Below are 18,362 nucleotides of genomic sequence, written 5' to 3'. Positions count from 1 at the left end.
TTTCAAATACCATTTGTGAGGTGTAGCAAAAATTCCCACTCAAAAATTCCAATTATTTCAAAAGTTGGACAATTTTGCCCTTGGTCCATTTTAACTGTCCAGTTGAAAAGTGACTTTTTGCATTGACCACTTTTGAGAAAATCCAATTATGCACCATGAAAGTACATGTCAAATGGAGTTTGTGCATATAAAGAACTTGCAATTTGGACAAACCATGTGGAAATTATGGCCTCCTGATTATGGGTCATTTTTGAATTTCACTGAGCCATAATTTTCCAACCATACATGGGATTTTCAAGTTCTTGGACTTTTTGGAAAGGTGAGAACAAGATCTACAACTTTCATGTTGAACAATTTTTCATTTGAAGCTTCCTTGGACACGTGGCTTTGAGGTCCAAAACTTTCCATTTTTGGAAACTTCCATTACAAGTCACTTTCTATTTTTGGCAGTTTTTGTTCTGACTTGATTTTGTTCATTCTTGAGCTTTGAGATGTCATATAACACTTGTTCCAACATGAATGAAGTGTATCCAACTCATTTCCACCTCCAAATCCATCAGATCATGTACAGTTGACCACAGTTGACTTTTTCAACTGATAGATGGATTTGGCAATGCATAGATCAATCTGAGCTCCAATCTTCAACTGAAATGGCCCAAGGGTGAAACCCTAGCCTTAATAAGCACAATATAACCATAGAATGAACCCCATATCCATCATAAACCCCATCTCCTGATTATGCCCTGATTGGCCCAATACAACTGATTAGGGTTGACCAGTGGTCAAAACCCTAATCTCAAGGAATCTGCCTCCATCTCCTGATGAAACCCAACCATAATGATGATGATGTATCATTGCAATCAAGATGAAGACCAATACCCTTTGAGCATCACAAAAAACCCTAATTCACAGTCCAATCCTCAGATGGCCAATGATCAGTCAGTAAACCCTAGGCTTGCACTTTGACTTCCTCATCTCCTGGTCAAGACTTGGGAAGATAGCTTGCACAATGTAACCACATGATATGCAATGCCTAATGACCTAAAATGATATGTACAATGTTAATGCTAGTCCCAAGAGAAGAGGGCAAATTTTGAGGTGTTACACATAGGAAATAATAAAAGTAGAAGCAAAGCAAGTAGAGATCAAAGGTACTGGGGTTGATTATGCAAATGGAAGGTATTAACACCATAAACATCTGTATTACTCTATAGGAACCTTTTGAATTTATCTATGTTTTGGTTTAAAAGTTGTTTGCATTTTTGAGTGGGGCAATAAAAGGGGTAAAAAAAATTTGGAAAGTGTTACTTGACTAAAGGTAAGTCAAAGTTTGAGTTTGAGATGTTTCATGTGTACTAAAGCATTTGAAAGTGTAATTGAAAAATCCATTGACTAAAAGTAAGTCAAGGTTTGTGTTTGAAATGCCTCATGTGTACTAAATCATTTTTGAAAATGTAATTGAAAGTACATTGACTAAAAGTAAGTCAAGGTTTGTGTGGGTGTTTTAGATTGAAAAATGGGTAGGGTTTGGTTTATGGTAAATGCATGAATGGACAAACAAAGTCAACAAACAAACAAACAATGCATGACTAGGAAGTCAACATAAGATACTTTCCCTTGGATTTAGATACATAAAGATACATAAATTGGTAAGATATGAATAAGCTACTTACATGTTTTTGAGGCATGATGAACATAAACAAGACATGACAAAGGTTTACATAACACCACAAGAGATATCACATGAACAAGTATGAGATACATGTTCAACATTATGGAAGTTTATGAAGGAAATACTTGAATGAAATGATAAATAATTACATGACATGGATATAACATCACAATTTGAGATAGAATACAAGTGGAGTATCACGAGACATGATTAAACAAGTGTATATTTATGATGACTTGTGAGTAAAGTGTATATGACATGTACAAAGCAAAACCCTAAATGGGGAGGCATCATTATGAAGCAAAGATATGTGGGAGACAAGTTAAGTCCTAAGTCCTACAAGGTATAAACATGTTTACATTTAGACAACTATGAATGCTTGAATAATAAAGATATAAACAAACAAGCCATAGATTAATTCAAAGACATGAAGAGAAAACAAAACTCAAGTGGAATCTCTAATCATGCATCAATGTGTTCTTGCAAAGTTCTTAACCAAAACCCTAATCTCAAGATTGTTTAATCAACATACTTTTCAAGTTTAAGTCATTTTTAATCATGGTATGGAAGGCAACAAGTCAAGACAACATGTTATAAACATAGAACAAGGCCTAAACACAACATAATAAAATTATACAAACATTTAAGGTCCATTAGGTTAAGGAAAACATCAAAAGAAAGTCATTTTAAATGCATAAAACACTTAAAAAGGACCAATTTTCAACCTACTAAAAATACATGGAATAAATATTATTTTTGACATTTTTTTATGGAATCATAAAATAGAGATGACAAATAAGAAGTGTGAAAAAGAATGGTTCAAAAAGATTAAAAATACTCATATAAATAAACATTTGAAGTTGTGAAAAACATAAGAAAAATAAATTTGGTAAAAGAAAAATAATAAAAGGTATGGGGCGAGGGGGACTCAAACCCCAGACCTAAGGCTCACAAAAACACTCCAAACACATGCTTCATCCACTATGGTGCAATGCCCAAGTCATGGACTAACTGGAATCAAAAATATATATATCAAATTAACATTTAAAAATTAAAAATGGTGTCACCTTCTTCCTTCTTCCTCATTCACGATTTTTCTTTTTCCATTTTTTCTTCCAAACTTACAACACTTATAACTCCCTCATTTTCCCATGAAAATCAAAGTTGTAAAAACCAAACTTGCTCACATTTTCACAAGGAACACAATGGTATATTTTTCACAAGCTGGAACTCAAAGAATAATGCACACAAAGCTCAAAACCAGTCACATACCATAACTATTCAACTATCAACAACTTCCAACACAAGCATGATAAATTGAAAATAATTGAAGGAACACAATCAATATATTAATGTCTATTTTTTCACTTTAGAAATCGAGCAGTAATGATGTATGTATGATGAGTTTTAAAGTGAAAAAATCCTTACCTATTAGAGCAAGGTCTAATGCCTCTTCTCAAACTTCCAGAATCAAAATAATGATCCCCTTATCTCTGTTGAACCTTAAGGAGAGCGTTTGAGTGCTTGGTTTCTTCAACAATTGCTCCAAAGTTTCTGTCTGAATCTTATCGCAAGTGATGATAATGAGGTTTGGAAAGCAACGATCTTGATGTTACATAAGTGATTTAAGTGTTTAAACAACTTCTAATGAATGTTTAGAAGATATTTGGATGGTTGGTTTAGTGAAATTTCAACAGAAATGGAACTTGGGATTTTGAGGTAAAGAGAATTTGCTACAAAGGTATTATTATGCAAAGTCTGGTGTGTGATGCTTTGAGGCTTGGCTCTCTATTTATAGAGGTTCCACATGGTCTAAGTAACTTACAAAAATCAAGTTTGGTTCATATGGAATGGTAGTTTGATCATTTGGTTTCATTTTGCGGAAAAAGACAAAAATTGATCATGATGAAAGGTGGAGTACAAAGAGGAGATAAATCATGCTTTTATGACTTCTAGAGGTTGCTTCTATCCTCTAAAGATTGCTTATGATCTGTAGAAAACAAGTTGGAAGCTCCAAGCAAGAGTTGTTGGAAAAGTTGCCCTTTATGAAAATGGATATGGAGCTTTATCCAAATCTTTCCAAATATGACATCAAGTTTTGGTTAATGGCTCAATTCGTTGTGTAACACACCAAGGACTTGTGTAACTTTATGATTAAAGTGTGATTGAGAAGCAAAGTAGCCTGCAAAGAAAGATTATGTAGCATTGGCTTGGATTTGCACAAGGACTTGCTATGAAGAATGACCTAAATTTCAGTTTTGGAATGCTATGTTCATCTATTCGAAACTCAAAGCTCAAGTGTGATAAATTTGTGATCTTGGACTTTTTGGAAAGCTGGAAATATCCTCTACAACTTTCATGTTTTAAGTTTTTCTTGAATAAATTGGGATCTTGGTGATAGTTGGCATAAATTTAGTTATTTGACTAGTTCAACATACTGAAAATTTCACCAAGTGTTTTATCACTTTAAAAGCAAATAAATCCTCCATTTCATGGCCCCATATCTCCTCATCCATGCCTTCTTTGGGGTTTCATCACCTAGGAAAAAGTTGAATCATAAAGCAATACCTTTAATTTGATCATTGGATCAAAGAAAATGGTATCTTGGACCACAAGTTATGGCCTTGGAAAGTTGGGTACTTGGACATGATTTTTAGGGACTTAGTGAAAATTCCAAATCCTCCATCTTTGCCCCTTTTGCAAGTAATCTTGATTTTCTTGATTAAACTCGATAAAATGACTTCATTGATCATATTTTCATGATCCTTGACTTGAAAAGTCCATAGTTGACCAAAAATCTTAAAAGTCAAACTTTGACTTTAGGCAACTGTTGACTTTTCATCAGTTATGTTCAAAACTTTCATCTGCTCATGAACCTAACTTCTTGAGCCATTTGAATTATATGAATGGGTTATGAGGAACATTTGAGGATCCTGGATCATGCCTCAAACCATATGATCATGCTTTGGTCAAAGAGTCAACATTAAGCTGACTCGGTCAAAAAACCCTAATTTGGAGTGCCAGATGAATTGTGGCTTGATGAACTTGAATTGAGGTCTGTATAAACTTTGATTGTTGATGGAGGCAAAATCTTGATAACCTTGAGATATTTATGATCACAATAAGCTTTGATTGATCCATCCCTTGAACTTCTTGATGGCAAAACCCTAACTTGCAAACAAAGCAAAGCAAAACATATTTTTTTTTTGTATTTTTGCGGGGTTAGCAAAGCATAAGGATATACACAAAAGTATTTGATGGCCTTGATATTATGCAAATGATACAAATGATAAAAGATCTTAGGGGTGAAAATTAAGGTATTACAAATATTATATATATATATATATATATATATATATATATATATATATATATATATATATATATATATATATATATATTATATAATGAGTTATTGTTTTGTTGATTGAATACGTGGTTTTTGTTTTCGCCATAATTCAAGAACCGTGAATCCGATTGATATGAGACTTGAAGCTTTGGAAAGTTAATCCAATGAGATATTGTATGGTGATGAGTGACCGTGAACTAACCAATAATTATTAGCAGAGGATAGTGATAATTGTATGCTTTGGTTACGTTTGACCTGTTTGTGTGTAATAACTTGAATAACCTAAGATAATGATGAGTATGTTGTGAGTCGGATATGCCTAGGGTTTATTCTGACATGTTATGCTACTATGTGTGTTTCTTGTATGATATTTTGATACGCTAATATGTATTCTATCAATTGATTTGATGTTGTTGGATGTGAAATAATATGATTAAAACTTTATAAATATGAGTGAGGAAACCTAGGAGAATGACTTAGGAAGATAATCTAGGTTATGGAAATGAGTATACGGTGATGCCTGGACATAATGATACCTTGGTGTGTATCTTAAACAAGTATTCTCTTGATTATGAATAAATATGCATTGTATGGAACATGTGGAGTACTTTGTGAATGGGTGAATATGATCACCTAGTATTTGATGAACACCGTGAGAATTAGTTTGATATTTTGGTGAGGAGCATTTGTTCCAAAAGTCATATTTTGGTGAGAAGCCTTGATACGAAAGTCCTATTTGTTGTTGAGAATTAATCATGTATTTAGAATTAGTTGTGATTATGCACATACCACTTCAAGGGCTTAGGTAAAGTAGTAAGTGGGGATGTGACACCAATGGTTTGTGCCTCAGTTGGGTTTGAGCCCCAACCATGACGGACATTGGGGAAAGATGGACACCTAAGTGGATTAGAGTCCCATACGGTGAAAGATACTTAAAGTGGGTTCGAGTCCCATACGAGTGATGGTTCTTAAAAGTGAGTTCAAGTCCCATAGGGGAACCTGATATCCACCGTGAAAGTCTAATCATACGGGCATGCGTGAACCAAGCCTTGGCTTAGTCGTAGGTCCGGTTGGGGATCAATGTTTCATGAATCCGAATAGTGATTTATTGAGTTATGTGAACTCAAGTGATATGTTTCCATACATTGTAATTATCCCTTAGTTACTCAAGTCCTAGTTACAAGATGCAAGATGCACAAGTAACATAAGGTGAATACTTGAGCTAGAATCGAGTAGAAACCTTGTAGAGCTAAGTGGACCCATATGATAGTCAAACTCACTGAGATCATTATCTCATCTCATTGTCGTTGTTATTTTTCAAGTACTCCTTGTAGGTTCAATTTATGAGGATCTGTCTATTGATGTTTCAAGGGATGTTGATTATTGTAATCTTCCGCTGTGGAGTTGCATACAATGAAGATATTGTACATAGTTCTTAGATTTTATTCTTAGGCTTTATTGTATGACATGTTTCCTTGATGTTTTTAGTTTGGACATGTGTATATAATGATGCCAATAGGCACTTATGATTGTGTCAATACCAAATAATAACACTTTTATGATATTATTCTAGATATATATTATACGGGTTGTTATAGTTGGTATTAGAGCAAGTCGATTCTCGACCCAGCCTTGAAACATCATAAGTAAATCAATTCCTGACTCATAAGTGTGTCTTGACAACATGATTCTTAATGTCACATTATGTAGTATTGGGCTTGATCAACCTAAGGTTATGTGTGTGGTAGGTAGAATCATGGTTGAGCGACCACGTGGACTCTGAAGGTGGAGCAGAGCTTGTATTTCAAGGGTGGACTCAAGTCAAGAGTTTGACAGTAAGGAGAACCAGTTAGTTCAGTTGAAGCCTTAATATAAGTCATAACTTTGGTAACATGTAATTGAAGAGATGTGTATGGTTAAAGCAATCCTGTAATGCTAAGGGAGTCCGGAAGTGAGGATTTATGTTGGATGAATTTTTCGAGTTTTGAGAAATATGTGAATCTGCTAATAGAATAAGATTGACCCACTGATATGGAATAAGTATTGTAAGTAATTCCATATAGTGAAGGAGAAATGATGGTTATGTTGCACATATGTCATAAGGTCTAGAAGTGAGGTTGTGCATCAGTGTTTCAATTTCTAAGGTCACTAGAATATGTTGGAAGAACGAGAGTACTTCAAGGAGGATATTTAGAAGGGTACCTTCCAAGTGGTTGAGGGCTCGAGAGATAGTGACGGTTAACATCCTATTGAGGGTCTAAGATGGTGGTGAAGTATGAGAGGAGGTTAGAGGATATGACTTCCTATTCCAAGTGGGACATGTATGTCCTAGGCGAATGGTAGGAGATAAACCACTTATACCCACTCTTAGAAGGGAGATCGAGTTTAAGATAGTTCGTCAGAGATTCAGTGTTAGTAGGAGACCATTATGGAAATGTTGACTTATCTAAGGAACAATTGAAAGAGACTCGTGTTGGAAGAGGGAGACAATATTTTATATTTAAGTAAATTCTAGTAGAATGGTTCCTTAATTGGAGTTAAGAGAATTACCTTAGAAGAGAATCAAACAAGGAGTTAGGAGTAGTGTGAATCTTGCAATACAACTATTGTAATGAGACGCATTTAAGATAAAAGGCACAAAGGGATCATTAATATTTCATCGATGCCAAGATAGAGCGTGCAATTTGTGATTATTCATGTGCGAAGATTTATAGAGTATGAGCTGAAGAAGAGAAAGTTATACTTTGATACTAAGTAAGTACGTGTTATTGGATTACCTTATGTTGGGATTGTTGGTGTAAGCCCTAGAGGCCAATACTTTTGGTACTTGTATCGAATTATTTATTAATAATAAAAGGCTTTTTCTTTATTACGTTTGTTTAATAAAGTCCCTAGAATAGCTAGTCTGTTTAATGTATCAAGTATGACTTAATCATGAGATCACATTAAACATAAGGACACTATTCTTAAAGTATCCGTAGTCGAGCTTTAGTGTGAAGTGGGATAACATTAAAGCATTAAGACTATTATGTTTGTAGACTGATGATCACATCTCATGGATCATGGATAAAGAGTTATCAAGTCTTAAACATAGGTATGAATATTAGGAGTAATACTTATACCGGATTGACCCGCTATGAGAATACTATATAGAAAGTTATGCAAAGTGTCATAAGTTATTCTCATGGTGATAATAGTGTATTCCACTCTTCGACCTGAAACCACTATGGATCCTAGATGTAGAGTCGAGTGCTTTATTGCTGATCCAACGTTGTCCGTAACTGGATAACCATAAAGACAGTTAATGGGTACTCCACAAAGCATGCTGAGGGACATGAGTGTCCTAGATGGAATTTGCCCATCCTGCGTAACAGGATAAATGTCTATGGGCCCAATATTGAACTGAACAAGGATGACACGGTCTATGCCTTGTGTTCAATATAGACATAAGGGCAAAAGGGTAATTATACACATAATTATTATCACAGAAGGAATTGTCAGATCACATGACATTTTCGTGTCTTGGGTAGCAGTGATGTGTTGCTAGATACCGCTCACTGTTTATTATGTTAAATGCGTGATTTAATATAATTGCCAACGTCACGAAAACCTACAGGGTCACACACAAAGGACGGATTGATGAGAGATAGAGTAACTAAGGAATACCGTAAGGTACGGTGCCCTTAAGTGAGTTATAGAGCATCGTAAGGTACGATGTACTTGAGTAGAATACGAAATATGGTAAGGTACCATGAGCTTAAGTGATTTTGGGCATATTGTAAGATATGGGCCAAAATACACTTAAGTGGGCTTTTAGCTTGAAGCCCACACAAGTGGTTCTATAAATAGAACCCTTGTGCAGAAGCAAAAATTTGCGGTTGCATTATTTTCGTTTTCTATCACTCTCTCTCTCTCTCACTCAAAGCCTTCATTCGTACCAGCTAGCACTGAGATTGAAGGAACCCGTTCGTGTGGACTGAGTAGAGACGTTGTCATCGTTCAACGTTCGTGATCGTTTCGTGGATCTGCATCAAAGGGTTTTGATCGTTACAAGAGATCTGCACCAAAGGTTTCAACCGTCACAAGAGGTAAATATTCTATCACTGATCATGACCATTCGTAAGGATCTCTAAAGGAGAAATTTTAATTTCCGCTGCGCTTTGGGTCGCAATTCTCCTTCAGTGGTATCAGAGCCACTTACGAAACCATGAATCGGATAGGTGTTTAATTTCTGTATTAATATGATTAAAAGACAGAATGAATCAATTAATTAAACGGGCAATTAAATTTGGCATCATGAGTGTACGAGTTGGATGATTGATGTTGACTATGCTTCGGAATCCGACATTAGTATGGTGAAGCAGCGATACATCGATCGTCCATAGGTTACACAATTGAGACCGATCAACTTATATATGATATAAGTAATCCTAATGCAAAGTACGGTATATGTGATATACTGTTTCTGTTTCATTCACTCGAACACTAAATGATTGTTTTCCTTTGAGCGATCAATGGTCATCTGCTTCGGAATCCGACATTAGTATGGTGAAGCAATGACCTGTTGATCAATCATACTGAATCAACAATCGAGGTGTGTTTGACGGTATGAAATTGGCACATTAGGATTGGTGACGGCGCAAGGGTTGTGCCGTCAAAGAGTTGTGAATTTAGGGCTTTTGGAACACGTCAGTTGACTGTTTCAAAGTTTGTTATTTTGGCTGCGTGAAGCTCGTGTGACGAGCGTGTTGACTGTTTCAAAGTTTGTTACTTTGGCTGCGTGAAGCTCGTGTGACGAGCGTAACAGGCGTAACAAACTGGATGCGTGACGGTCGTAACACACCCATGACGGTCGTCACACTCACATTACCTGTGACGGTCGTCACACTCCCAGAGTCAAAATTTTGGGGTTCCCGTTTTGTGACTACGCAAGGGTTGTGTTCATGCAAAACAATGTCCATTTCAAATGAATTGTTCATTAAAATTTTTGGACAGGGGCGCTGCCCCTCCAACCCCGCAAGGGCGCTGCCCCTTGACCCCGTCCGCTGACCGGGCAGCGGAAACCCCGGCTAACTCTGCGTAGTGTGATCGGTCACCGAAATTCAATTTAGTTTTAATTAATTAAAGGAATTAAAATTAATAATAATAATGTGTTTGTTATTATTGCCTTGTTGTGATCAGTTATGGCCTTAGTCTTTCTTTATTTTATTTTGGGTTTTTTTTAAAATACGACCTACGTGTCGTGCCTCTCCTTTTGATCTCTTAATGTAACTTCTTTTCTCATCTCAAACCCTCGTATGTAAAACGAGTTTCTTCTGTAATGTAATGATATGAAGAAAGAGAAGAATTCAATATCAAAGGAGAATAATGATATGAAGAAAAAGAAGAATTCAAGATCAAAGGAGGACAACCTTGAAGATCTTGCTTGGAGAAGCTTAGAGAAGAACTCAATACTAAAGGAGGACAACCTTGAAGATCTTGCTTGGAGAAGCTTAGATCGTTATTAGGTTAGCTTAGGTTCTCTCATTGGCTTGGGAGAACAATTGCGCTAGGGGCCATAACTGTTTCATTGTGTATGTATGTTGATGCATGTGAATGTATGTTGATGCATGTGAGAGACGAGTTATATGATAAACAAGCCGGTGAGATCATAACAATTGCAATTCCCTCAAACTAAAATATTAAGTTTATGCTTTCCAAGTTTTAGCACTCATCAAGACTAGTATCAAATAATGTAGGTTTCGCCAAAGCGAGGTGCATGTTCTATATTGGTAAGGTGCGATGGGATAATTGTAATATCCAACTGCTAAAACAATGAGTCAAACTTAACTAAACAAATTATGAGAATATTATATATGTTTGCTTTCCAAGTTTTAGCACTCATCAAGACTAGTATCGAATAATGTAGGTTTCGCCAAAGCGAGGTGCATGTTCTATATTGGTAAGGTGCGATGGGATAATTGTAATATCCAACTGCTAAAATAATGGGTCAAACTTAATTATAATTTTCTTATATATATGTTTAGAAGCAAGAGTTGGGAATGATCCATATGATGGATTAGAATAAGGAGTTATTCACCCAACTGAAATTTTCGAGAGTTGTATGAGATACAACTGGAAGGAGTTCCTACCTAAATAACCTAGTTTTGTGTAATCCGCCTACGCGGACTTAGAACGAAGTGAAATATGGATCTCGACCCACTAGAAAATCTTCCAACGGGATTTTCCGAATCAAATGATGAGGGTCATTTGTTTTGAGTAAAATAGTGGGAGCATATTTGATTAAAGGCCTAATTAATATGTCAATGATACTTATATTTTCTTAATCCTTATGTAGATAACCATGACAGCAAACACCTCTAACAACATCTTGCGATCAATCCTTGACAAGGAAAAATTGTCTGGGACAAATTTTCTGGATTGGCACCGAAACCTGAGGATTGTCCTCAAACATGATAAAAAGCTGTATGTCTTGGAGACACCTGTTCCTGAAGAGGAACCTCCTAGTTCTGCACCTAAGGCAGAAAGAGATGCTTATAAGAAGCATGTCGATGATGCCAATGAAACTGCTTGTCTCATGCTGGATGTCATGAACTCAGAATTGCAAAAGCAACATGAGAACATGTCAGCGTTCGATATGATCGAACACCTGAAGCTGCTCTATCAAGAGCAAGCAAGGCATGAGAGGTTTGAAGTTTCAAAAGCCCTTTTCCAAAGCAAGTTAGCTGAGGGAGCCCCTATAAGTCCCCATGTGCTCAAGATGATTGGGTATGTGGAAAAGCTTGAAAGGTTGGATCTTCCCCTCGGAAAGGAACTTGCGACTGATTTGATCTTGCAATCGTTGCCAGATAGTTTCAGTCAATTTGTCCTAAATCTCAATATGATTGACATGGACAAATCTCTTCCTAAACTGCTCGCCATGTTAAGAACTGCCGAGCAGAATCTGAAGACAAAAGGGAAGTCCATTCTGATGATCGGAAATGGAAAGTGACAGAACAAAAGGCCCACCAGGCAGGGTGATAAAGGGAAGGGCAAGGAAGTTGCCAAACCTATACCCACTGTTACTGCTTTGAGGGCTAGTGGAGGCATAACAAAGGCAGGCACCTGCTTCCATTACGGTAAGACCGGACACTGGAAGAGAAACTGCCCAAAGTACCTGGAAGATACGAAGAATGGAGTAGAGACTTCAACTTCAGGTATTTTTGTTATTGAAATAAATTTATCTACTTCTGCATCATGGATATTAGATACTGGATGCGGTTCTCACATTTGTACAAATGTGCAGGGGCTAAAAAGAAGTAGAGATTTGGCAAAAGGTGAAGTTGACCTACGAGTTGGCAATGGAGCAAAGGTTGCTGCTTTAGCCGTAGGAACTTATGTATTAACTTTACCTAGTGGTTTAATAATTCAGTTAGAGAACTGTTATTATGTACCTGCAATTAGCAGGAACATTATTTCCATTTCTTGTTTGGACAAGTTTGGTTTTTCATTTATAATAAAGAACAATTGTTGCTCAATTTATTTGAATGATATATTCTATGCTACTGCACAAATGAGCAATGGACTGTATGTCCTTGATCTCGAAATGCCTATATATAACATTAATACTAAAAGGATGAAACCTAACGAGTTAAATCCAACTTACCTTTGGCATTGTCGATTAGGCCACATAAATGAGAAACGCATTTCCAAACTCCATAAAGATGGACTCTTGGACTCTTTTGATTATGAATCATATGAGACATGCAGATCTTGTTTAATTGGAAAGATGACAAAGTCTCCATTCACAAGAAAAGGTGAAAGAGCTAATGATCTTTTGGCCCTCATACATACTGATGTATGTGGACCACTGAACATACCAGCCAGAGGAGGTTTTCAGTACTTCATCACATTCACTGATGATTTCAGTAGATATGGTTATGTGTATTTAATGAAACACAAATCAGAGTCCTTTGAAAAGTTCAAGGAATTCAAGAATGAAGTACAAAACCAACTGGGTAAGAATATTAAAACTCTTCGATCAGATCGAGGCGGTGAGTATTTAAGCCTAAAGTTTGATGACCATCTGAAAGAGTGTGGGATCCTATCCCAACTTACTCCTCCTGGAACACCCCAATGGAATGGTGTATCTGAGAGAAGAAATCGAACCCTGTTAGATATGGTCCGATCCATGATGAGTCACGCCGATCTTCCAAACTCCTTTTGGGGACATGCACTATTGACAGCAGCTTACACACTTAATCGTGTTCCATCCAAAAGGTTGATAAGACACCATATGAGATATGGAGTGGTAAGAAACCACATATGTCTTTCATGAAGATTTGGGGTTGCGAGGTTTATGTGAAACGACAAATTTCAACTAAGCTTGAGCCCAAATCTGACAAATGCTTATTTGTGGGGTATCCTAAAGAAACAAGAGGATATTATTTCTACAATCCTTCTGAGGGCAAAATGTTTGTCGCTCGAACTTGAGTTTTCCTAGAAAGGGATTTTATTTCCAAAGGAACCAGTGGGAGGAAAGTAGAGCTTGAAGAAATTCAAGAATCACAAAGCATTGATACACCTATGGAGGAATTAGAGCAGGAAACACAAATAGTTGTGTAAGAGCAATCTGCTCAAGTAGAACAAGACCATCATAGGTCAGGCAGGATACGTCACCTACCTGAGAGATATGGATATCTCATAACTGATCAAGGTGATGTATCACTCATGGATCAAGAACGAATATGAGCCTTGTGTCTACAAGAAGGTTAGTGGGAGCATGATCGTATTCCTGGTATTATATGTAGATGACATATAACTCATTGGAAACGATATTCCTAACCTGCAACAAGCAAAGTCTTGGGTGGGAAAATGCTTTTCTATGAGGGACCTAGGTGAAGCAGCCTATATATTAGGAATTAGAATCTATAGAGATAGATCATAAAATGCTCGGCCTAAGTCAGAGTACATACATAGACAAAGTGTTGAGACGCTTTAATATGCATGATTCCAAGAAAGGATTCATACCTATGCAACATGGCCTGTGTCTATCAAAAACACAATCCCCTTTAACTAAGGAAGAAAGGGATCGCATGAATAAGATTCCATATGCATCTGCAATAGGATCTATCATGTATGCCATGTTATGTACTCGACCAGATGTCTCGTATGCTTTAAGTGCAACGAGTAGGTACCAATCTGATCCTGGTGATGCTCACTGGGTAGCTGTCAAGAATATCCTTAAGTATTTAAGAAGGACTAAGGACTCATTCTTGATATATGGAGGTCAGGAAGAGTTGGCTGTAATTGGATACACCGATGCTAGCTTCCAGACAGATAAGGATGACTTTAGATCACAATCTGGTTATGTGTTTTGCTTAAACGGTGGCGCTGTAAGCTGGAAAAGTTCAAAGCAAGATACAGTTGCTGATTCTACAACCGAGGCCGAGTATATTGCTGCCTCAAGTGCAGCAAAGGAAGCTGTTTGGATCAAAAAGTTCATTAGTGAACTTGGCATAGTTCCTAGCATTGTGGATCCCATTGGTCTCTACTGTGATAACAATGGTGCTATCGCACAAGCCAAGGAGCCTAGATCTCACCAACGATCCAAACACATACTTAGGCGTTATCATCTCATTCGAGAGATAATAGATAGAGGAGATGTGAAAATATGCAGAGTACCTACACTTGACAATATTGCTGACCCACTGACAAAGCCTCTTGCGCAGCAGAAGCATGATGGCCATACTAGATCTATGGGTATTAAGGGTATGCCTGATTGGCTCTAGTGCTAGTGGGAGATTGTTGGTGTAAGCCCTAGAGGCCAATACTTTTGGTACTTGTATCGAATTATTTATTAATAATAAAAGGCTTTTTCTTTATTACGTTTGTTTAATAAAGTCCCTAGAATAGCTAGTCTGTTTAATGTATCAAGTATGACTTAATCATGAGATCACATTAAACATAAGGACACTATTCTTAAAGTATCCGTAGTCGAGCTTTAGTGTGAAGTGGGATAACATTAAAGCATTAAGACTATTATGTTTGTAGACTGATGATCACATCTCATGGATCATGGATAAAGAGTTATCAAGTCTTAAACATAGGTATGAATATTAGGAGTAATACTTATACCGGATTGACCCGCTATGAGAATACTATATAGAAAGTTATGCAAAGTGTCATAAGTTATTCTCATGGTGATAATAGTGTATTCCACTCTTCGACCTGAAACCACTATGGATCCAAGATGTAGAGTCGAGTGCTTTATTGCTGATCCAACGTTGTCCGTAACTGGATAACCATAAAGACAGTTAATGGGTACTCCACAAAGCATGCTGAGGGACATGAGTGTCCTAGATGGAATTTGCCCATCCTGCTGTCGCATCCTGCGAAAAATCAACCGGCGAGGCTCGAAAATAAAACACACACAGAGCCGCCACTAAACGTTATTTATCCCAAGATAGGGAAAGGAAACGCTCAGAGAAACCTGGAAAGAACATGGTCTCGCGACCAGAGAGAAAGGGTAAGGGAGTCGGTTACGCAAGGGGAAGGTATTAGCACCCCTCACGTCCGTCGTACTCGACGGGATCCACGTCCTAGAATAAAGAAAAGGTTGCTAAACATCACACACACACAGGGAACGCAGGTGGGGTTAAGAGAAACGGGCTCGATAAGGCGTCGCACCTTATGCCTACATATCTTGTCTGGAACAAGAATCAGAGCCACTGTAGTTCGGCTTACGCACGCCAAACAACACAAAACATACAAACAAGCAAGAGTGGCAAACATGGAGCCCGACAACCACTTGATGGAATTACGTCGGCATCCGAACCAAAACACACTCAAAAGGGCAAACGTGGAGCCCGACTGCCAATCACTGGGCTTACGTCGGCATCCGAACCCAAACACACAGTCAGATAACAAGTAAACGCACGCAAAAAAGAAAAAGGTTGCCCGGAGTGGTCTCGCACGACCACCTGCCTACATACCTCGTCTGGAACGAGGATCAGGGCGATGTAGTTCCCCTGAAAGGGACTGAATTGCTAACCAGAAACCGGGAAAAGACACACGACTAGGGAGCTGAGACTCGAGCCTAACGTTGTCATGCATCGTTTACCCTAAGTTCGGTTTTCTATCCTACTTGCATAAGCAAACTATTCCTATCCAGGAAAGAAGCTAACACACAAGCATACAATCATATATCAAATGAGAACAAGCATCTCAAACAAGCATGTCAATCAGATATCCACACAGCACGCACTATAACCAAACAAGTGGCTCACACAATAGGTTTGATTGCCGAAGCGAGTCGTCTGTACGGGCTGGGTTTGCTCTTAACCTTGCCATTACGAGGCTAAGGTGAAGCAGATGAGAGGTGAAGTGAGGATCAGACCTCACAGCTCTTATCCCTAACCAGGGAGAGCTTCTGACAAATGAGCATGGGTCCAGAATGGGGGAACCCTTCTATACTCAGAGACTCTGACACAATGTGCACTCGACAGGATCTTGGGCTTTTGATCTCAATGCTACAACCATGTAATGGGAGCAAGGAGAAGACTCAACTGAATAGTGGGGGGTAGACTGCATACCCCTACCTTCCACCAATTGCCTTATTTAAAGGACTTTCACCTGCTTAGGCACAAAATTAAACAAACACAATCATCGCCTCTTAAGGAGGACTTCAGACATTTATTTGCCCGGCCCGGTAACAGCCGGGTCTCCAGACTACATGAAGTCAAGAGGACCTACCTCAATGCAAGTTGCTTAAGCAACGCAAAGCAAAAGTTCACAAGGAACTGAGCAACTAAAGTACCTGGAAACAATCAAACACAGTTAGTACTCAGACAGACAAAACTAAACAGCAAATATCAACCAATTAATCTATACAACTCAATACACAACACAAGGCAAGCTCAAAGCTTAAGCCTAAGCTTCACCACCTACAAAACAATGTTATGTTAGTGTACAAACATCAAACCACATCAATTAAAATTGATTTGGATCATTCTCCATAAGCATTGCCTTTCTTATCCTGAAAAATCAAGCAAACATTAGCAACTAGACCACTAGGCCAAGCCTAGGGTCCAAAGGCAAGAAAAAATCCTAAACAGCAAGGTATCCACCAACCAAACTCAAATTAATGTCAAACAAGAGCAAACACCATTGGTCTCATGTTTATATCATTCATCATGCTCATGTTATGCACAAAACAATCCAAACTAGTTCAAATGAAGCACCAAGCATACAAACAGAACTATTGCATTCAAATCCACATCAAAACAAATCCAAAAATTCTCAAATTAATTACACCTAAACAGGGCCTAATCCAGGTATGGCACACCAAATTTCAGCTTAATTGGGCAAATGGAACCATGTCAATGAAAATCAACAAAAACAGACACAATTATAGGCTCCAAATCACAACATCAACACATACATCCACTTCAAAAATTCATAACTCAATGAAAACAAAAAAGAAATGGATAAGACCAAAACAGGGATGTCACATTATGTGTCTATTACAAGCATATCAAATTTCATGACAATCCAATACCATATGAGCATTTCTCATTCAATCTACCAACATGTATCATACAAGCTTGCAATATTGGTCAACAGAAATGAAAAATCACAATCAAATTGAAAATGACATGAAAAATTCCACAAAAATTCACAAAGCATCTTAACATGTTAATGATTCATCATGCAAAATTTCACTTCATTCCAACATGTATAGGCCACTTAAAGAAATCCAGCAAATTGACATCAAGAGGTGTGACACAAATTGTCACACCTAAGTTCTAAAATTCATAACTCCATGACCAGGTATCAAAAATGCATGAAATTTACATGGAAATAAACCCCATCCAGTCAAGAATCATCACAAAAATTGGCAAGAATTTATTTTATGATGTGAGCATTTCATGAACAAATTGGCAAAGTGTAGCAAAAATGGACACATGTGAGAAAACCCTAGGGCAAATGATTTTTCTACCAAGCACAACTTTGACCAATAGGTCAAAAAAATTCTACACAAGTCAACAAAGTCAACATAAAAATTTTCACAATTTTCTGATTTTTTTACTATTTTTTATGAATTATTTAAGGTGTTATCAATTTTTTAATAATTAAATGAATTAATTAAAACTTGACAATGGCAGTATTGTAATTTCTGGCGCGGTGGAGGGAAACACAGAATTTGAATTTTCAAACAGAAATTTGGATTAAACAGCATTTCGCGCAAAAGCTCATCGTCTCTTTCCCCAGAATTTACCAGAAACGGCGCGAATTCGAAGAACATCATTTCTTCACCAAAACATGCAAACGGATAGCCGTTAGACTCGTCTTCTAACATAG

This window comes from Lathyrus oleraceus, chromosome 2, assembly GCF_024323335.1.
Source record: "Lathyrus oleraceus cultivar Zhongwan6 chromosome 2, CAAS_Psat_ZW6_1.0, whole genome shotgun sequence".
NCBI classification, from domain to species: domain Eukaryota; kingdom Viridiplantae; phylum Streptophyta; class Magnoliopsida; order Fabales; family Fabaceae; genus Lathyrus; species Lathyrus oleraceus.
This window is presented reverse-complemented; position numbering follows the sequence as displayed.